We start from the raw sequence: 22610 nt of genomic DNA, 5'->3' as shown, positions 1-22610 counted from the left end.
CCTCCCTCCCTTCCTAATATAGGTATATAAACCTTTAACAGTTTATTGCCTCTTAGGGAGTGAAACCCCCAATAGAAACAATATTTCTTTGCCCAAATTATTATGCCTCTCAGACCTGGCGGGGAGGGAGACCCAGCCATTAAAAATAAAGCATCACGCCGTGTCACACGCCTGTGACAGTGCGCCGCAGGGCTCACGGACTTGCTCGGAGCAGGCGCCGTTTGCGACCCAAACCCTGCGATGCGCGCCGGACTTCGGGGCTGCAGGATCCGTGCTTAGCACTGGAAGGCGAGGCGGATGCTGACTTGGGAACCACTCAGCACGCTGGTTGGTCCCATTCGATTCGAAGCCGTTCAGTTCGGTTCTGTTGCGTTCAGTTTGGTCGGCCCATTTTCCTAGGTGTTGGTGGGCTGCTGTCTATGTGCCGGGCCGAGGGCAAGGCACGGGCACGTGGAGCTGAGACCTGCCCGCTGGTGCTCGTCCCTGCTCTCCTCCCAGCCTGCCCCAGGCCCCAGGGACCACATCACCCTGCTTCCCTGCCCTGCGGCTCTGGATCGGTCCAGGCAACGCGAGACCCCAGCAGGAGGTGGGCGGGGCTGCGGGGAGGTTGGGGTGTTCATTCCCTGACTCCCCCGCAGGCCCACGTCAGCTTTGCGCCTGCGCAGGCATCCTTCTCGGTGCAGCCCAGTCTCTGTGCAGGTCCTGATCGGGGCCCCCTCTCCTTCCCCTTCGTGCCTCAGTGTGGTCAGTGTGTCCTGGTGTTCCTGTCCTCCGGATACTGTACCACCCTTGCCGCTTTCCTTGAGCTGGGCTCACCGTTTTGAAAATACCCCTTTTGTTCAACTCTTTTTGATTATTCAGCTTGTGTCCTGCAGAGAACCTGACATATACTCTCAAGCAGCCTAAAAATTTATGAATTCATTTCTATTTCAGGGCTTATTGTGGGTCAGGTGACTAGGTGTTCGGTCCTGGGGACGTAACCCCTGTCAATATGGTAGATGTCTTTCCAACTCCCAGTGAAAGCATTGCGCGTCCACGAGCACAGAAATGAGATCAGTGATTGCAAGATGGCGTGATGAGTATAGGACAGGTGATGGAAGAGCGCTCGGGACCTTGCCTTGTCTCAGGATGGTGGGGCCTTCCTGCGGGAGCAGTTTGAATTGAAATCTGAAAAATGAGCGGACGTCAAGTAGGTGAAGACTAGAGGCAGATGCACCAGCTTTGGGAATGGAGGAGAGTGTTCTAGAGAAAGGAAATGCGTCTGTGAAGATGCGATGCAAAGAATAAGGCTCGTTGCGGGTGGGTGAGCCTTCGGCACGGCTGACGGGAGAGGAGGTGAAAGAGAAGATGCAGGTAGCCGGGCACAGGAGGCCACAGCCAACCTCCTAGCTCTCGTTAATACGTTCGGAGCTTATCCTAAACATACAGGAAATCACTGAATGGTTTTTAAGCGCTTGGATGTGAGTTTTAGACGGAGTCCTCTGGCTACAGTGTAGAGAATGAGTGGGAGGGGAGTGGTTTGCGGGGAGCTGGGAAGGAGAGAATGGCGGCTGGAGCTCATGGTGACAGGAATTAAGAGGAGCCAGTGTATGGACGTGTCGTGCAGGAGGTGTTCAGTTACTCTCTCTTTATTCTGATTCTTTCTCTGCTCCCCACGACAGGTAAGGCCCAGAGGCTTCTGTCCAGAACGACTTAGTTTCTCTAGTAGAAGAGCAGCTTTTCCAGCAGCAAAAGGCTTTGGGGACATCAGAGCGGCGGGAGGGAACGAGGGGTGTGCAGGAAGTGGGTGCGCAGCCAAATCTTGCAAATCCGGGAGCCACGCGAAGGGGGTTCTGCAGGGCCACAAGGCATTCTCTACAGGCACCGCCATCTCCCTGTGTTCCCAGACAAAGGAGATTTCACAGAGTAGGATGAGAACAAAACGATTTCTGGTTTATACCTCATTGAGTTTAAACTTCTCGATAAACACACACACGCGCATACTAAAATACGTATAAATGTAAATGAACATTATTTATTTACATGTATGTATACATACATGTATGTGTAGCAGTATACACATATACATATGTGCACACACACATTCCCTGTAGATATTCATTGTAAAACCGGGAAAATATAGAGATATATAAAAGAAGATGAAAATCATCCTGTCACCAATAACTGCATTGCATTTTATCATATAAAATGCATTTAAAACTTCCCCATTGATACATGTTGTATGAACAGCATTTAAGGCATTCCATGCTTATTGCTAAACCTCTTAGGAGAGGTACCAAGTTTCACTGTCTCTGTACACAGGACCACGCTCAGTGTTACACCAGGACTGATACTACTGTCCCCCTACACTGGGCCACACTCAATGTTATACTAGTACTGATACTACTACAGAAACTTAGGTCAGAGTGGTAAGTGAAAAATAGATGTTTATAATTTTTTAAATGTGTATGTTTTATTACTATAGAACTTGTATTTTTTATTAGATGTGTTTTTCCCATATATAGTATTCCTCTTGTGTCTGACTGTGACTATTGCATATTTTTAAAAACTGAAGTGTTCATTTTTGTTTGTTTTAGAAAAAATATGTATGTATACCAGGACTATTCATCTTATGTAATATATTTTGAAAAATTTTTCCTATTTGTCTTTGAATTCAATTCCTAGTATTTTTTGTGCTACAGATGTTTTTAATTGGTATGCAGTCAAATATATCAATAATTTCCTTTAAGATGCTTTTCTTTTCTGCCTAGAAAGACTTTCATCACCATGAGATCAGAAAAATCTTGCCTATATTTTATCCTCCTTGATCTATTGTTTCATTTTTAAATGTTAAGACTCAATTAATGTTGATTTATGTACAGTAGTAGGAATCTACTCTCCACATAGTTAAGCCAGTTATCAAGTAGCACTTATTAAAAAATGATTCTAATTTAAGTCCATTCAGCGTTTGTTTCTTCTCCATTGTAGAGAGTAGATATGACGTAGGACGCAGCTCATAGACTTTACGGTGAGAAGCCGCCAGGCGAGCGTCAGCTCACCTTTCTAGTTTGCTAGCTGAAGACTAAGGCCGTTTACTTAAACATCTCATTTGCTTCATAGTGGTAAATAAGCCTCATAGTATCTTAGAGGGCAATGAAGAGGATTCAGATAAGGCACCTGTAATACCTCATTAATAAGTGTTAAAACATTTACTTTCGTGCTTTTGTATATTGTTTACTAGAAAGCATTCCGGAATGGAGCCGGAGAATCTGAGGGTTTTTATAACCTTGCTCCTTTTCTGAGCAACTCGTTTAATTTTTTTCTGTACTGGATAGCTACTTCTGTCACTGAGTTGTTAGTTTATTTTAGTCTCAATTGAGAACGATTCTCTCTGTCTCTCCATACAGGCACGTGCGCGTGTGTCTATATGAGTGTGTACTCATGTATGTGCACACTTATGTGTGTGTGCAGAGAGAGAGAAAGCTCTTAACAGGCTGTACAGTGCTGTACAGGTAGGAAGTGTTCAGAGTTCCTTGAAAGTTGGAAGCGCAGAACCTCTTCGGGACCTGGCTCTCAGTTATGGCCTCGTGTTGGCTTTACGAAACTGAGAAAAATTGAACCTATTATGCAGCTGCTGGGTTTCAAGTAACAGAAACCGACTCTGGTTAACTTATGCAAAGAGGGAATTTATTGGAAGGATATGGAGTTGCTCTAGGGCCGGGGGGCCGGGATGGGGGGAGAGGAGGACAGGGTGACCACAGCTGTCTGTGTGTGTTGGGGACAGTTTGAACCGGAGGAGTGGATTCTTTTTAGCAGGAACTGATAAAATATCTTCCCCTAAACACTCTTCTTCCCCAAGAAAAAGTCGAACGTTAAACTGTGTTCACTTTTTTTTTTTTTTTAAAGTATTCTGCTGAAGTTTAAAATTTGGGCGAGAGAATATAGGTGGCCCCAGCTCATGTCATTTGCTCACTGAATGGTGAGAGATGGGCAGGGTGATTCACTGACAGTCACCAGTCTGTGTCTAGGGAGACGAGAGGGGTCTCCCCACAAGGAAATTGAGATGACATTCATATAAGAAGAAGGATGTGATTATCGGGTGGTCAACAAATGTCGCAAAGCATAGCCAGAACTGTTCTGTTCCGGCTTCGGGGCAACCTGACAGAGAGGAGCAAGCAGGAGAGGATTCCCAAGATAAAAGCCAGAGAGAACTCTCACGCTTGGTTGTCTAACAAAGTTCCAGCCCCGAGGAGGTAGCACACTGCCCTTGACCCTGGCCCAGCGACAGTGCACCTCTTCAAGAAGGATGACGATAGGCAAAGGCCTCCGTGGCGCTGATGCCCAGAGGGCCTTTGAGGTCCAGGCTTAGGAAGGATTCAGTACTGAGATACCGTAGCCCAAGAGCATGGCCACAAGCAGGCACCAGATTCCCCACAGCCAAGAAATGGCAGAAGAGAAACAGAGTCGATTGCTCTCAGAGCCTTAACGCTCAAGACTTTTCTGCTTTGGCATAATTAAATCTCCTTAAGTCTGTTTCTAAAGGGAAGCAAATAAATGAAAACATGAATTCATAAGTCTTTACCTTTCTCTCTGTGCATATTCCTGGGGGAAGGTGATCCGTTAGAAACAGAGGCAGACATGCCAAGAGCAATAAAGGGGCAGCTCCGTGGGCCGAGCGGCTGCAGTTAAAGGCTTTCCCTGAGAATCTTGCTCATTCATTCATTCTGGCCTTGGAAGTGGGCCAGGCTGTGTGGTTTCACCACAGCAAGGGGCGAGATCCTAATGATTAAATGCTCTTTGTTGCCTTGCCTTTCACTTTTTCTAGTAATGTACTTTGAAGAATGGAAAATTGAGTTTTCAATACTTTGTTGTTTGCTGAAGTCGAATTCAGAGGTAATTGAAGCCAGTTGAAAGCCGAAGGAAATGGCCAATGTAAAGCTCAGAGCACAGAGGAGGCCGAGGGACCCCGGTCTGGTGCCCCAGTGGATGCTGCTGTCTCTGTCACTGCCATCTCTCCCTTTTTATTGCGTTAGAAACTGCAGTTGGAATTTGCGTTTGGAGAATCAGGTTATTCTTGGGAAAATACACCCCTTTCACTTTCTCTTCGGATCAATAATACTTTTAGTGTTTATAGAAGGCCTAGGACCAGAGCAATAAGAAATGATTTCTCAATGAACAGGAGAGTGTCGTCATTTTTTTCCTTAAAAATTTTAGGCAGCTGAAGTATCCTTCTTACTTTTTCTGGACGACCGACCAGACCTTCATTTAATTTAATTTACATTTCTATCTGATCTCCGTGGGCCCGCCCCAGCCATCTCAAGAAAATGAAATAATTCTGTCTGATCATTCCCAAGTAGATCGATAATTTGAGCATATCTAATACCTGTTCTTGTCTAGTTCTTGGCACAGGGTAGGCGGTTTATCAATATTAATTAAATAAATAAATAAGTTCGTTTCCTCCCACAAACTCATAAACACAGAGGAAAAATTCAAACAACGGTGTGACCAAATAGGTAATTAAAATCTTTTTATATGGCGACCTTGTTAAAACAGAATTCTGGTCTTCAAACCGTTGGGTTGTGTATGAGAGAGAATACACGCATAGGTGAGAAATGACTGCTGTTTTAGACGGAAGAAGCAGGCAGCACAGGGTCTAGTCCCTACAGCAGGACCCTGGTCCTGGTGTAGGACATTTCAGAGGGAAAGCCAGGCGTCTCCGTTTCGCTCTTCATTTGATAGCTGTATTTTGAATGTTCGTAACACACAAAGCACTGCGTTAGACATTCCAGCTAAGAACGTATAGTAGATATAGTTACTGTTACTTATATTCTTTGTAAACAGCTTTATTGAGATATAATGTACATCCATAAAATTCACCTGGATTTCATCATCACAATCAAGTTTAAAATATTTTCATCACTCCCCAAAAAAGAAATCCCATACCCATTAGCCCCTCATGTCCTCCCTCCACCCGCTGCTCTTGGCAACCACTAAATCCATCCAGTTTTGATCTCTATAGATTTGGCTATTCCGGATTTTCCATGCAGACAGACTCATGCACCGCATGGTCTTTCGTGTCTGGCTTCTTTCACTTAGCATTAAGTTTTCGGGGTCCATCCCCGTTGTAGAATTTACTAAGTACTTTGTTTCCTTTTACTGCTGAATAGTATTTGATGGTGTTTGTCCATTCATCATTTGATGGGCGTTTGGGTTGCTTTCACTTTTGGATATTATGACTCAGGCTGCTATAAACATCTGTGTACACATTTTTGTATGAACATATGTTTTCTTTTCTCTTTCTTTCTTTTTTTTTTTTTTTTTTGTATATACCTAGGAGTAGAATTGCTCGATCACATAGTAATCCTATACTTAACTTTTTTAAGGAACCACCAAACTGTTTTCCAGAGTGACTGCACCTTTTTAAATTTACATTTTCCTTGTCTACACTTAAAGAAAAAAATGAGCTTTCATTGCAAGGCTTAAAGGATTTCCGTACTCATTGAAGACTTACTATGTCTTTATGAAGTGTTTAGCCCAGTGTCTGTCATATCAGACTTCATCTTCCTAGTAGGCCTATGCTGGTGGTGTTGTTATAAAGTCCATTTAAAGATAAGAAAGCTGAGGTCTACGGCCATGCCACCCTGAACAAGCCCAATCCCGTCTGATTTTGGGAGCTAAGCAGGGTTGGGCCTGGTTAGTACTTGGATGGGAGACCACCTAGGAAGACCAGGTGCTGTAGGCGTAAAAAAATAAAAAATAAGGGATTGTAAACTGGCAAGGTCCTTGCAATCTGTGAGGTCAACCAAGGATTGTCTTGCCTAAAAAAAAAAAAAGGCTGGAAAGTGAGCGAGTTCAGTGACTTGCCCACAGCCTCACAGAACATGAGACTTTTAAAATGTGTCTATCTGGCTCCAAAACTAAGCTTTCTAACAGCTATATTATAAGTCCCTTCTCCAGCTTTTAGTTCTGCAGGTACAAATTAGCATTATGCTAATCATGTACTGGGCAAGCAGTATAAATCTAGTTGAAGGGTTATACTTGGAGACCTCTTCTGATATAAGATGAGAGGCAGGTTCCACCCACAGGCTGATCATCTGTACTGTATTAATTAATGCGCTCAGGGCATTAGAACGAGGAATTTCTGTCTGACCTATTATGAGGGGATCTATGTCTAAGAAAATGAATGGGAAAATACAATGCCTTATTCCCTTACATGGTCTGGTGAATGCTTACCACGGACCAAGCGTTATGCTGGGTGATACATCAGACAGCTTTTAAGTTCTTTAACCTTCACGAAAACACTAAATTAAAATAGGTACCGAGTTTGTCCCCATTTTACAGATTGGGAAGGACTGGCTTAGAGAAATTAAGCATGTACCTTTGCCCTAGTTACACAGCTGGAAGTGACAGAGCTGGGATGTAAACATGCAACCTGGCCCCAAAGCCTGAGATCATAAGCACAGTGCCATACAATCCTTTTAGAAGGAACCACCGTGAAATTTCCTCTGATGCAAGGCTCCACTACCAAAAATTGGTCTGTGGTTACTTTGAAAATAGAAGTTTTTAAATCTATGTCCAGTAATGCAATTTTCATTTTCGTCTTCAAAGTAGTATATGAATAGAATTATAGCTTTTTAGTCTTGACAAATGTCACCATTTTATGGTAAACGTTTGGGGAGAACGTTGTGTTCCAGAAGCTCTAAGTACATTAAATCTTTGTGTCCAAAGCCAAAACCCTTTTTTTCTCAGTGGGGCGTTTTATTGTGGAAATCCTAGATAGCCCACAGCAAGGATTATCTGGAAGGGGAGATAATCTAGTGATGATATGATACAGGCCAAAATAACAGCCCATAGGACGTCTTGGGGCCTTTGGTGGCATCCTGGTGAGGAGAGCTCAATTCTGCTCCTGGAATAACTGGAAGAAGGTATTCTTCGAGGCCGAGCTCAGACGTCGTCTTCCAGGTTGCACAGAGATCTGGAATGGTACGGGGAAGCTGTAAGATCAGGGACTCGGGGTGGCGCAGGCCCCAGTGAACACACAGTTTGTCACCTGATTGTTATGGACGCAATGAACAAGCCATTTAATCCTCCTGGGTCACACTCTCTTTGCTATTAAATAACAGAATTCATGTCATAGAGTTGTTTTGAGTGTAAAAATTATTTGAAATGTAGAGGACTTCGGGGCAATACAAGCCCATAGCTGGTTCTTCTAATTGCCCGTATTTAGGTGGTAAGGCATTTTATTTTACTCTCCATTTTCATGGAGTTTGGAGACAGACAGAGCTGAATGGAATCAAGGCTTTGATACTCTCAGGTCCCCATTCCAGAGTACGGAGTTCTGGGTGAGAGTCTACACTTCCTACTTCTGTCTGGAGTTAGGGGTGGCCATGGGACTGAATTCTGGACTATGGAAACTGAGCTGAAGCAGCGTGCACCACTTCCAGGCCTGGCCCGCTGCACCTCCCATCTACGCTCCATCCACCTGTCCTCCCTATTTTATTGGAATCTACACATTGACAGAGCTTCCGGCAGCCTGGATTTCTGCCTTCTTGTTCACCAGCCCAGGACTGGTATGTAGGCAAGAATGAAACTTCTATTGTGCTTGTGCCATCACACATTTTTGAGTTTATTTGTTAGAGCAGTCACACTTGATATGTGATTAGGTTACTCTTGGTGTTAGAGGATGTCATTGAGAGGATGGGACCACCCCAAGATGTGAACCCGGGCAACAGGCTCCTTGCTCCGTCCCCTAGAACGTGCATCCCCTCATCATTTCCATAGCCAGAGTCATTTCAAGGATGTAGCCTTGAGAGAATAAGCTGTTATTGAGACAATTTAGATTGAATAAGTGACTGAACCTTAATAAGGTCGCTACATAAACTTTTGAGATTCTGGCTGATGGGCATGGAGATCTATTCAGCTTGTGACCACTCAAGACAAGCCTTGATATAAGTCCTCTTGCCCTCCACGTGTAGAGGCTAATTTCAGATTTCATCTGGGGAACTCCTGAGGTTGTGAATTGATGATTGATGAGCCGTCCAGGAGACTGAAGAAACGGGTCTTGGGCAAGAGGCATTGTGGGGGAAGTCGAGTTGACCATCGATCTCTCTGTGGGGAAGGGCGACCTGGGTGACAGATGCTATGGGGACGGCCCCCAAATGGCATCTGGTCTTATGTGTTTGTTTGCAGAGCGCACTGCAACAGACAAGGGAACGAACGGCTGCTGCAGAGGACTAGCCTCTACCGTGGATGGTTCAGCTGCTCGTGGACGCCCAACTAGAGGCTGACGTGGGTGCTAAAATGACTGAAGAAGAGCTGAGGTCAGCGAAGGACGTGCGGTTGTCCACTGCACGGCCGGCGTTGGGGCTGGCAGACGTGGTGGGAGGACAGGATGATAAGCTGGAGAACGTAGGGTGCCGTTTTGTCAAGCTGGAGAACGTAGGGTGCCGTTTTGTCAAGCTAGGAGGGTGGAGTGAAGTCCGAGCTGTTGTGACAAAGCCCGATTGTGACGCTGAGAGGTGAAATCCTTGGGAGAGTGAGGAGAGTAAAGAGGAGGATGTGGTGGTGATGGCCTCATGCTGTCTGACCCCCGATACAGAGAAGAGCGAAAGCACAGCAGCAGCCCCAGCCCGCGGGGCAGCCCCCGTTCAGGAAGCGTTCGTGAGGAGAGCGTGCTCTCCCGCCGCGCTTATCGATATAGGTGCCAAGTTCCAGCAAAAGGCCAGGGAAAGCAGCCAGGCGTGGCTGGGGCAGCTATGGGATGCACTTAATATGTGACCTTGGGCAATTATATATCTTCTTTGAACTTCAGTTTGTAAACTGAGGGTCACCACATCTATTTTGTAATTTTGTTATAAAGATTAAATGAGATCGAATATAAAATTTTCAGCATGATAAGGTTCTTGTGATTTCTGTCCAACATATATCTAAGAGCTGAAGTCTTAGGAGGCATTTAACAATCCCTTTACATGGCTGCTATAAAATTCCTTTTCTGTCAGTATGGGCTGGTGCAGAGCTCTGGGAGAACGATAGAGGGGAAGTGTAATTATCCCTGTTATCAGTTATTCCCCAGATCGAGATCCTTTCTACCTAGATTCTAAACTCCATAAAGGTTGAGACTAGGTCTTGCCTCTCTTCCCCATAAAAGCTAGCCGAGTTTCTTGTATGTAGCAGGTAATTAACGAATGTTTCTTGGGTTTTCTTTATTTTCTTGTATTTATCGAGTACTTACTGTGTTCCCACCACCTTGCATGTGTGTCATTTTCCCGGATTATCCTCAAACACTCTGATCACGTGAACCTCACAGCAATGCTATAAAGCGAGTTGTATTATTTTCCCATTACAGAGCTAAAGACAGGGGGCTCTGAGACATCGAGTTAGATGCCTGGGGTCACAGAGCACTAGTAGCAGAACTGGGCTATGATTCAAGGTAATCTGACTTCAGAGCTGCTATTTTGTCTCATGAAGACATAAACATTGTAATCTCGGGCTTATTGAGAATGTATCACATAAACGCTAAACTCTTTACATGCATAAACCTATTTAATACTTCCTGCAACTGTGTGAAGATCGAAATTCTACATTAGGTGGAATTGTGTTATTTAAAAATACAAAAAGATGCCTTTGTTACCCTCTGTTCTCTTTGGAAAAATACCCATAGCAGGTGAAAAATCTACCCACGAAAATTCGATAATCATAGGAAGAAAATCTTGCCGTGTCTGCTGTTAAGAGAAGTCTTCCATCATTCCTTCCTTCACAATAGATTGAGCACCTACTGTGTGTCAGGCACTGAACCAAGGGCTGAGGATACAGTAAGGAAGAAGCCAGTCCCTGCCCACAAGGTCTTTTTTCTCTAGTGGGAGAGGAAGACTTTTAAACTCAGTGACCCTAAGGTGTATCGGAGCAAGAGCCAGCTGGGTTCTTTATGCCAGGAGCACTTGGACGTGACATGGCCAGTCTGCACACTCAGAAGCGGCCAAGTAGGAGGTAACAACTGTGCTCATACATAAAATGGATGATTTACGAGTGTTTTTTGTTGGGGGGCAGGGAAGCAAGAGAAATGTGATTTATAAGTATTTGTTGGGTTCACTTATTTTAACATTTCCCATATGCTCAGAAGACAACATAACTGGAATGTATTTTCTTGGTCCCACGCTGAAGGGTCTGGCAGGCCTCCTGTTTGCTCCTTGAATGGTTTAGTCTGCTAATATTTGTTATGTTTGTCCAAATAACAACAACAACAAACCCACATACACACAACAATTTGAGTGCTTTCGGTTCCACATTTCTTGGGGAGATATTTGCTATAAGAGAGTAAATTAAAAATGTAGAATAAAAAATTACAGCCCCTTTCGGTCAGCAGTACTGCTAACATGACCTTAGGTTTCCAGAGCGCTTTGCAGTCCCGCAAGGCTTGTTGTTTACCTGTCCGTCTTTTGCCCAATACAATAATCTTGGGAAGTTTGCAAAGCAAATAACATCATGTTCATTTTCAAGATAAGGAACACAGGCTCGGAGAAGCTAAATTGCTTGTGCCAGATCAGAGCCAGAGTAGGCTGTACAACTATGATTTGAACCTAGCTCTTTCTTGGTTTCTTGGAACTGCACAATTGACCTGATCCCAATCCTGAAGATATCATGATCCAAACTGCATCAAGAAGCAATATTTTAACATTCATCATCTCTCTTTGTAGCAAAGTTTTTCCTCTTGTTAAAAGCTTCTCCTGAGCAAAGTGATGCTTTTGATATTTAAACAGATCATGCAAGGGCATTTTAAAACATTATTTTTCTGGTCTTTACCTATGTATCAGTTTAAAAATTGATGCTTTCTGAGTCTTTTAAGGAAAATATGTAAAAGGATTTTCTGAGTGTTGGCCCAAGACTGCCCAGCACCTGGTAAGGATTAGAGGTTTTAGACCCGTCTGCACCTCAGCAGTGTGACTGGAGCAAACACACAGTGATGTCGGGGTAGGTCCTTCCGTCCTAGAACGTGACATCCGTGAGTTTACCCTGCCTGCAGCTCCCCCGCCTGGAACCTCCCACTAGGGGCTCCGTCCATGCTCGTTACTTGGCAGGGCACAAGAACAATCTTCCTAAGCTTGGCACTGAGTCCTTCAGGAGAGCTGCATGAATATTTATAACCCATTCACCTCTCACTTTTATATGGAATGTAAAATAATCAAACTCTTAGAAGCGGGGAGTAAAATGGTGGTTGCCAGGGGCTGGAGGGAGGAGAAAGTGGGGGACGATAGTCAAAGGTACATAGTTTCATTAATATAAGATAAATAAGTCCTGGAGATCGACTATGCAGCAGAGTGCTGTAGCTAACAATACCGTGCTGTAGTCTTCTAAGAGGGTTCGTTTTATGGTTAAGTGTTTGCATCACACATCTCAAAGTACTGAAGCGGGCGGGAGGGAACTTTTGGAGGTGATGGACGTGTCAATGGCCTTGACAGTGGCGATAGCTTCATGAGTGTGTACTTATCCCCAAACTCATCAAGTCGTCTGCAGTAAATATGTCCAGCTCTTTATATGTCAGTCCTACCTCAATAAAGTGGTTTAAAAAACACAAAGAACAAAACAAATGTAAATGACTAGCAATTCCCTCTTCCTTGTTTTAGATGAGGAGGGGCCACTGCAGTACGTCTTCTCTTTGCCTCCTTTCTCTTCGTAGCATGGAGCCTCATCTTCTCCCCTAGGGTGTTAGTAACTGTTTTCTGAAAGCTTTCTTTGTCTGTGGTCCCTTTCCTCTCTGATCTATGCGCCACATTACGCGCGGAGTTTCTTTCTTTTCCTGGAATTCTTTAACTGACCGTGTCCTCCTTCTTCTTAAAATCTTGCCAGGCTCAGTATATCCAGTTCCAATTCCCATTCTGAAGTCCAAATTTAAAGAATTCAAGGTCCCAGGAGCACCCAGCAATTGACCCCAGGGATCGCTGGATCATAATATGGTAGATCACTTCTTAGTTTTTTGAGGCGCCTCCATATTGTGTTCCATAGTGGCTGTACCAAAGCACTCTGTATTCTGACCCCCATGGCAGTCCTGCCTCTTCTCTGCCACAGCCAACAATCTCACACCACCAAATTTTTCTTGTGCTGTTTCCAGACAAGAAAGCGTTTGATTACATTCTGTATCTATAAAAGTGTCTTCACTCATGTAGGGTCCGGTTTAAATGCCTCCTAACTGTGGGCTGCCTTCCCCAATTGTCCTTTAGAATTACATGCCTATAACACATCACTTTGTAGACACTTAGCATCGCTGTTTTTTTCTTGCTCACTTTATAAGGTAGCTCCTTTCGTGTCTTTCTCATCTACTAGATCATGAGGGCTGGCTTCATGGAAGCGAGTTGCACAGTGCCCCGTGTTTAGAAGGTCCTCACACTTGGTCGAATGCTACACTGTCACCTGTCACCATCTTGAAAACCTTAAACATTGTCAAACAAGTGGCCCTGCACGTTCGTTTTGCACGAGTCCTGTAGGTGGAGCTGTCTTTAAGGCCAGGAACCATTTCAGATATATCTTTACCTATACCAGCACTATGCTTGCCACATAGTTGCTGCCTGTTTAAAAATGCTTATTAAAAAAAAAAATGAAATGAGTAGCCAAGGGAGTTGCTTAATTAGAACAAGTCAGAGCAGAAAACAGGATTGCAGCCTATCTGAGAAGTCTGGGTACCAAAGGGCACAAGATTTCCCAAGGTCTAGTCTCTGTGGCACTAAGTTCCAAGGATTTCCCACAAACCACACTCACTACTTATTGGAGAGCGACATATTTCTACCAGAAACAAATAACAGGCTTTAGGTTGAAGCTGCCTCTTGAGCTGTCGAGGGAGCTCTGAGGCATGGGACTGGAATCTCTTACAAAGACAGGAGGCAGTGGGTTCCCTTCCAAAAGCTTACAGGATGTGAGATTCTTGGCACTCTTTTTGTAGTAACCACACAGTTGGCCAGACGAGCCCACACATTTGGTTTCTTAAAGAGTCATCTTCGGTTGTTTCTAGACCAAGTTGCCCTAGAGAGAAGGAAGAGATTATTGACAGGAAGGATTGTCTCTAAGTGAGAACAAGTATAGGTAACAGAAGGTAGAAAGCCCTAAAAAGACAGCTTTTATTTCCAAACAGCATTCTTTACTCTTCTTCCTGTCAGTCATGCCTCAACTACTATATCCGGATGAACACAATGATTTTCCTTTACCTTTCAAAGTGTTTGAAATTTAACCTTCTTGCCTTCAAGTACACAGTACATTGATTAGACATCTGTATAGTTCATAAAACGATCCCCCCAATTGACCCCTCCCTCCCCTGACCCTCCACCTAGCCATCATATAATTTTTAAAAGTAGTTGCTAGCAATTTAGGCAGTTTCTTTAAAGATACATGAAAACAAAACAAAACAAAACAAAAACCAGAAAGAAAGCTAGGTCTTTTTTGAGTGGAGGGATATAAAATTTTTGTGTTGAATACTGGAGAAAGAAGGACTATTTAGGAGAGCAAACGGGCCTTGCATTATGGCAAAAACAGTGGTAGGCAATATGTAAATGAGCGGACGTGGCTATTTGCAATAAAACTTTACTTGCAGAAAGCGATGCCTGGGTGAATTTGTCCCTTGGGCTGTAGTTTGCTGACTCCTGCTCTAGAAAAAATTTGACAGTGATACATGGGTGGAATTTTTACAAAATTGCTTCTTTTAATATTTTTCATAATACCAAGCGTCTCGAGTGACCATCACCAGTAGCATGGTTCCACCCATTGTTTACTTTCAGTCAGTGGAATGCTATATAGTAGTGAAAATAAATGCTCTGTGGCCACGTACATCAATGTGAACTAATCCTAGACACAATGTGGAAGTAAGGAATGGAAGACACACATGCAACGTGATGCCAAAGTTCAGAACAGGTAACCAGAATATAAATATATTTAGAGGTACATACGCAGGCAGGGGACCATAGAGGGAAGGAAGAGGATGGTTAAGAGAGGCTTGGGGTTTCTACTGGGGAGAGGGTGTCTGGAAGCGTGGGGAGTACTGGTCAGTTCTATTTCTTAATCTATCCTGCTGAACATAAAGATATTCATTATTTTCTTTAATAAACACATGCATTTTTAGATGTACCTATCTATTGGGGTAAATAGATAGGTAAAAATAAAAGTAGGGCTAAGTAACTTTTCTGCAAGGTCATTCAACTCATAAGTGGCAGATCTGGGATTTGAACTTTGTCTGATTGGCTCCAAAGCTCAAAATCTTTCTACTCACTCCTCATGTGCCAGAGTTTAAGCTAGTATTATTTTATTATATTCTTTGCACTTAATCACTTTTCTATTTATACTGAGATACCACAAAACAGATTTGTACAGCCTCTGTTGCTGCCCAGTGGAGCCTGTCAGGTTAATTGGTTGTGACACTCAGCTTCCAGAATGTATAATTATCAGCCGCATTGAGTGAGAAGCTCAGATGACAGTTAATAGTACATGTAGACAGAAATCTCTGTGTTGCTGCAACAGATGAACAAGCCAAGAAGGAAACATTAATCAAAATGCCCATGTAGTATACCAGAAAATAGCTCCATGTGGAAATGCGAGCCAGAGCAGTCTATGAGCTTTCCTATTTATAATTCACCATCAGTCTCTGTGCATCTTATTCTCCTCGTAACCGCAGATGTGGAAGACCAGTATACCCTAATGGGCCCAGAAGGAAAGATGTCCCTAGCCCAGCTCCACAGTAACCAAAGTCTCAGTCCCTGACACCACAGCAGCTGATAGGTGAATATGCCTAATGAGTCAGCCAAGGAAACTTTCAAATATGAGCAACAGAAGCTCTGAAGTAGCATCGGGCAGCTGACGATGTGCCAGGAGCTCCTGTACCACATACAGTGAAAGGAGTTTTACAGCTAGACAACCAGAGTTTGTGTCCTGGCTTTGCTTCTTAAAAGCTATGTGGTCTTGAGCAAATGACTTCACCTGTCTGTATCCTCCATAAAAATTTGCAGAATCGCTCGTATTGTTTAAATGCTGGCTGCTCATTAGAATCCCCCTGGAAACACTTTTTAAAAGTATCAGTATAATGGCCTCATCTGCCCTGGTCAGTAGCAGAGGAAAGTTCTGGATCCTGGCACTTTGGGGAAGCTCAATCCATTTTAGAAGGTGGGTTAGAACTTCTGTGGGTGGTTGTGTGACTCCTGTCCTGGGAGGAGGACTGACTAAAGCGTCCACTTTGATTCTCCCCTTTATGCTGGGAAAGTGACATCCAGAGAGGTGAAGTGGCCCAGCCAGTATCCAATAGTAAGTGGCAGAACCAGCTCCAGACCAAAGGTCTCCTCACCTCTAGCTGCTTACTCATTGGAGACATTATACTTCAAACTATAAATACCAAAGACTCCTTGGAAGAAATAGTGTACCTTCTCACTTTCAAAGGTGTCTGGTTTGGTTGATAAACTATGTTAACCTTTCATTTAAAAAGGTATTACAGACAAACAAATGAAAAAAGAAAATCCAGGAGCGTGTGTGTGTGTGTGTGTGTGTGTGCGCGCGCGTGCGTGTGTGCGTGTTTGCGCGCACGTACATGTATTTGAGAAGTGCTAGCACTGATAAATAGGACCCAGAAGTTTTGAAGAGAAATGGTATATATTAGTCAGCTCAGGCTGCCGTAACAAAATGCCATAGGTGGGGGAGCTATTTTTCATAGCTATGGAGGCCGGAAAGTCCAAAATCAAGATGCCAGCAAGGTAGTTTCATTCTGAGGACTCTTCTCTTGGCTTGTAGGTTGTCGCCATTTTGCTCTGTGCTCATGTGACCTCCTCTCTGTGCAAGTATGGTGAGAGAGAGCTCTCTGGAGTATCTGCTTATAGGGGTGCTAATTCCATCTTGCAGGCCCTACTCTCATGACCTCATCCAACCTTAACTACCACCCCAAAACCTCAGCTGCAGATACCATCACATTGGGAGTAAGGGCTTCAATATGTAAATTTTGGGAGGATGCAAACATTCAGTACCTAGCAAATAGTATATGAACATCCTTAATAGAGTGATTTGCTAGACCAAAAATCAGGTCTATTATTCTCGTCCGTGGAGTACTGTCAAAAGTCCTACGTTAGTGATTCCCAATCCTGGATATAAATTAGAATAACTTAGGAGCTTTTACATAGTGCTGACTCTCAGAACCTCTTCTCCCTGCAGCTAAATCAGAATCTTTGGGGTGGGGCAGGGACCAGTCCTGAGGGTTGCAGCCAAGGTTGAGAACCTGAGGGTTACAGCCAAGGCTGAGAACCATCGATCTCTGTGCACCCTGTCCTGGAGCAGAAGGAGGTAGTAAGATTACTTGTGGTCACAAGAAAGAGATGAGACTCATGTGCTGTAAATGTCTGAACAGAGGGTGAGAACTTTCTCTGAAATTATTCCTCATAAATGAGGGGTTGCATTGTGTCCAAGTCCTCACGAAGAACCTCGTGTCGTGGGGTGCTTGCTCTTTCACTGTGTTTTGTGCCACACCGATTTTACATCTTTAACGCTATGCAAATCGAGTGGCTTGGGATTGCTTTCTATCTAGATATGTAGGGTGTATAATCACTTCTTTGCCTTCCATTGAGCTACTAAACTCCCACACCAGGGAGTCACGGACTGATCTGTAGACTTTTGGACCTTGGGCAAGTTACTTCCCTTCCTGGGCTTCAGGTTTTTTCACCTCATAAAATAAGGGCATTGGACAAGACTAAGAAATTGATAAAATTGTAGAAGCCCCAAATTGCGGGGACTCTACCTCTCCCATTCCACGGCTTCCACACACCTGCCTCGGTCAAACTGTTTATATCATTTTATATTCTCTTTATGTTTGCCATTGTTAACTCTGGTAGGTTGTATTTTGTTAAAATATTTGCAGCCCCTCCTTGGGGGAAATTATACGTTTTTACTCTACGAAACTCAGGAGTGAATATGTGATTTGCTTTAGACAAAAAAGAAGACAATTTTAAATTTGTGTTTTTGCCGCATCTCTCTCTCTCTCTTTTTTTTCCTTTTCCAAAATATCATCAGTGGCCCAGATAGGAAAGATGACATATAATTTATTGTCCATACTAAGCATTTTTGAAAGTGAGAGGGTGTACTATCGAGAATGAAAAGATATGCTATTATTAATTACTCTCAGATAATAGGCATAAACTAGGACTGTGTTTGATAAACTGGGATGTATGGTCCAGATTGAAGCTGTTTTGTCAGCTTAGGTCCTAGAGAGACTATGACATTGAGAAGAACCAGAGCCAATCAATAAAGGACAGACATGAGAGAGAAATCACCACTGGTAACCCACAAAGATTTTTGGGTCCATTGTCATTACAGCACAACTTAGCCAACTGATAGGGAAGTTAGTCAGCACAGCTGATGGATGCATAAAACTCATGGAAAAGTGGCCTTCTGTTGACATAGCTAACTGGGTCATTCAAGTGACTGGTGAACACTGAAGATACGTTCAGAGGTGTCTAGAGTTGCTGGCAGCTTCTTCCAGTTTAACGTGTTGAATTATAATGTTGTACACCCTAAAACTATGTAAGGTTAACCAGTGTTACCCCGATAAGTTTAATTAAAAACAGCAATAACAACAATAACCAGGAAAGCTATCCCTTGCTATCCAAGTGGGCCTTGTGATTTTTGTCCTGGACAGGCCAAATCTCAGAGTGCCTGCCTCACCCAAAATATTCTTCCAAGGGGTTTCTTTTGTAAACACCAACATCAGTTCATTTTATGGTTTGACTCTGGGCGAAGCTGTTAGAACCAGGTTGGAGACCCAAGTGTGAGCAATCTCCAGGCTGGTCAGCAACCTACTTAGTGGCACTGTATAAATGCTCTGACAGTCACAGACAGTGTTAACAATAGAAGGTTTAGCCTCTCTCTCTGGAAAAGGTGGGATCTAGAGATATAAGGAGATAACACATGAGTTCGCAGAAGTTGAAAGGTAGAAAAAGGGACAAAGGACATAACTGAGTTGTGCTAACAGTGGGTAACAGTGTGGATTAATGAACTGGGGCTGCCAAAGCTACAGGCAGTTTACTTGGCTCCTGTGATGTTGTTAGGTGTTGCTAAGAGAAATTTGTGTTCTCAGATTACATTCTAGTCTTGGTGAGGCCATCGCGGTGGTTGTTCCTGGGTTCCCATGAAACTTGACTTTCGCTGTTCCTTGCCCTCCCTAATGCTAATAGCACAGGTAAGATCCTCATCAGCCTTCTTTCTATGTATCCTTTTAATGCCACCCCTACCCCATTCAAACATTTAAACTAAATGAACTCCTGTTTCTGAAACCAAAAATAGTTCTCGCCCAGGCCAGAAAGGACAATCAAGGCTAATTACAAATATTAGTAGCTTGCTATAGCAAAACCACATGTGCAAAGTTGAAGTTCCCATCTCTTTTGAGTGCGGAGCTTCTGGGTCCAACTCAGCAAGACCTTTGCATTGGAACGGACTTTTAATTTGTCAGAATTTTTGTTTTGTTTTGTTTCACCGGGAGGGGGTGGTGGAGTTGGCTTGACTATTCTCATGAAAAAAGTATTTCCTCTTACTTCATGTGGTTTGTCCCAAATCCAGAGTGCGTCCTTTGTATTTTACTTCTGAGGCAATATTCTTTTTTCTTGAGTCCTTAAAACTGTTGATTAGAAATGCCATGGATCTTTCCTCCAGGCCTCAGTTATGAAAGGGACTTGTGTAGGATAGAACTTCATTAGCATGTGAATTAACTCTTATGACACACAGAGGAAGACTTGGGTCAATGGCTCGGGTGTTCTCTTTCGAGTCTTATGATATTTAAGATTAGGAAGGGATGTCAGAGGTCATTGAACCCTGAGAGCTAAAATTGCACGTCACAGCCACATGGCTAGCGAGTGGCACAGGTGAAATAATATCCCAGATATGTGGATTCTTCATCCGTGCTCTTTCTTCAAATCAGTTTCTCATTCTCCTTTGCCGCCTTTACACTTATATATCGTAATTTATCTCTTCAAGTGGATATCGTGGCTTGGATTTGTAAAAATTTATTCATTTACACATTCATTCATGCCGTATATACTTTCTGATGTCTTTTTTAATCCTCCTAACAGCTGTATGTATATGTCAGGTATAGTGGTGAGCTCTGGGGGTACAAAGATAAGGATAACACAGTTTTTACATCTGAGGAATGGAAGGAATTAGAAAATAGATGCCACATTTCAAATATTAAGTGCTCTTGGAGCTCACAATAAAAATTAACCAATTGGGCTGCCGGGAGTGGGGGAGCAAAGCGTTCTCAGTGGGAGTTATACTGAGCAGCATTTTGAAGGATTTGTAAGAGATTTCCAGATGGGGTGGGGTTGGGAGGAAGACAGAACAGCAGCCTGCACAATGGGTCATGAAAAAAAATGGTGCCAGTGTCTGGATGGTACCAGTACAGAGTACATTAAGAGAAGTCAGGTAGATGCAGGTGGAGAGGGAGATCTAGAGGGCGCCAGGCATTATTTGCCATTTAAGGAGTTTGGAGTTTATCTCAGGGAGTAGAGATGAGAGATCGCTAGATAAGGAGAGAGGGGAGGTGGAGACAGAGGGCGAGCTGTGCGATATCTCAGACTCCGCAGCCTGCGTCCTCCTTCCATTGATTCTGTTACGCGGAATGAACGGCATCACCCGTCACAGACTGTGAGCGCCCGGCCAGACTGAAACTCCGAGATGAAATGTCTGCACTCGTTTCTACCGATACCTCCTAACTGCGAAGCTCAGAGAGAGAGCAGGGAATACCTCCCACTGCCCCTGTCTCTGCCTCCAGGGAGGAGGGCAGGATAGGTCAAGGCCGAGGGAGGTGACATGGGAAATTGACATATTTGGGTTTAAATCCCGATTCTAGCTCCTTGTCAGCTGTGTGGACCTAAATGGCATATTTATTTAGTATTTCTGGATCTCAGTCTTCTTAACCTCTAAAATGGGAATACTGATGGTATTTATTTTAAACGTTTATTTTGGAGATAAATGAAATAATACCCCAAAGGCCTTATCGCATTTCTTGGTGTATAGTATGATGACTGTTTTAGAAACTCTTGACCTCTTGCTTCCCATTTCGGTGCATGATGATTCCCACAAACCAGTTCCCAGAGGAAGCTGACTTGCAGAAAATAAAATATAACTTTTTTTTGAAAAAGTTGGTCTTGCGGGTATGGAGTATGAAAATGTTCTTGCAGACCAATGAATTCCAATCATATTTATGAGTTTATCCTAAAGTCACAGAATTGGCTGTATGGAATTCATGAGTCTTAATTAGAGGTATGAAGAAAGATGTGGATTTCTTTGTGTCCTTTTTATGAATGTATAAACTACATTTGGTAAACTGAACCTATCTTAAGTTACAACTTAATGAACTTTGACAAAGTGCACAGACTTGTGTAACACCCAGCTGGTGCTCCGGGTAGACATAGAGAATGTCCTCGTGCCACACGTTCCCCTCTCATGCCTCCCGCAGTCAGCCCCTGCCCCCCCAAAAGTAACTGCTCTACCGGCTTCTGTTCCTGCGATCAGTTTTTCCCTTCCTTGAACTTTTCATAAAAGGAATCACAGGACACACATTTTTTTCAGCCTTATGTTTTTAAAAGGTATTCATACCACTGTGTACAGCAGTAGTTTATTACGTTTTATCGTTGTTTAATATCCTAATATGTGAATCTACCACCACAATTTTACTTTCCACTGTTTATGTGCATGTGTGTTGTTGCCCTTTTTTGGGTACTGCAATTATGCTGCTTCGAACATTCTTATATATACCTTTTGCTCTTATATGGACACTTGTGCATCTCTGTTGGGGATACACCGGAAGAGGTCATTGGGTGGGTATCCATTCAGGTTTAGTAGATACCGTCAAATAATTTTTAAAGCATTTGTACCAATATCCACTCCCACCAGCAAGACATGAGAGGCCCAGTTCTGCATCTGCTCTGACACTAATCTGCTCAATCGTTATTTTTAAATTTTTGCCATTTTATTGGATGTGTAGAATTTTCACACTGTGGTTGGAATCAGCAAGTCTCTAATGACTTCTAATGCCGAGCATCTTTTCATGTACTTATTACCATTTAGATTTCCTCTTTTGTGAACTATCAAAGTCTTTTTTATTTTTAAAACCTCAGTTGTCCTTTCTTATTAATGTAAAGTAGATTTAAAAAAACATCTGAATGCAAGTTCTTTGTCAGATTTGTGTCTTACAAATATGTTCTCGCAGCTTTTTCACTCTCTTAGTGATGTGTTTAGATCAACAGAATTTCTTTTTTTTACTAAAGTTCAACTTATCAATATTTCTTTTTATGATAGTGTCGAATTGTCCTGTTTTGGATGCAGAATAGTAGACAGTTGTGAAAGAGCTGTGGCTGTCAATGAGAGATCAGAATAAAAGAGAAGTGATGAAAGTTTGATTGAACGGAAGAGAGTGAGGATATACTTTTGAAGCCATAGGGCAAGAACATCATAAAGACCAGGGAGGTCATGACTTGGGATCAAAGAGTTTGCTTTGGAACAGGAGAACATCCAAAAGACTGTAGAGGGGTGACATGGGCAAGGATATCATTACTCCTTGATTTTGCAAAAAAAAAAAAAGGTATTTTGTAAGACATAAACTCCAAGACAAGACCCTGGATGGAGTCCAGAGT

At 43.2% G+C, this 22610-nt stretch overlaps 1 long non-coding RNA gene and 1 other non-coding gene across 2 annotated transcripts in view; both read left to right on the top strand.

Annotated features, from left to right (window-relative positions):
• LOC120595511 (uncharacterized) overlaps positions 1 to 22610 on the top strand; it is a 404234-nt gene that overhangs the window by 25135 nt on the left and 356489 nt on the right. The gene's annotated exons all lie outside the window — the stretch shown is intronic.
• Positions 6603 to 6721, top strand: LOC120595755 (5S ribosomal RNA). Its single transcript, XR_005651015.1, has one exon. It is a non-coding gene; the product is annotated as a 5S ribosomal RNA (ribosomal RNA).

This window comes from Pteropus medius, unplaced genomic scaffold (assembly GCF_902729225.1).
Source record: "Pteropus medius unplaced genomic scaffold, Ma_sr-lr_union100, whole genome shotgun sequence".
NCBI classification, from domain to species: domain Eukaryota; kingdom Metazoa; phylum Chordata; class Mammalia; order Chiroptera; family Pteropodidae; genus Pteropus; species Pteropus medius.
Note: the sequence above shows the minus strand (reverse complement) of the source record. Positions and strands in the feature narration are given on the sequence as shown.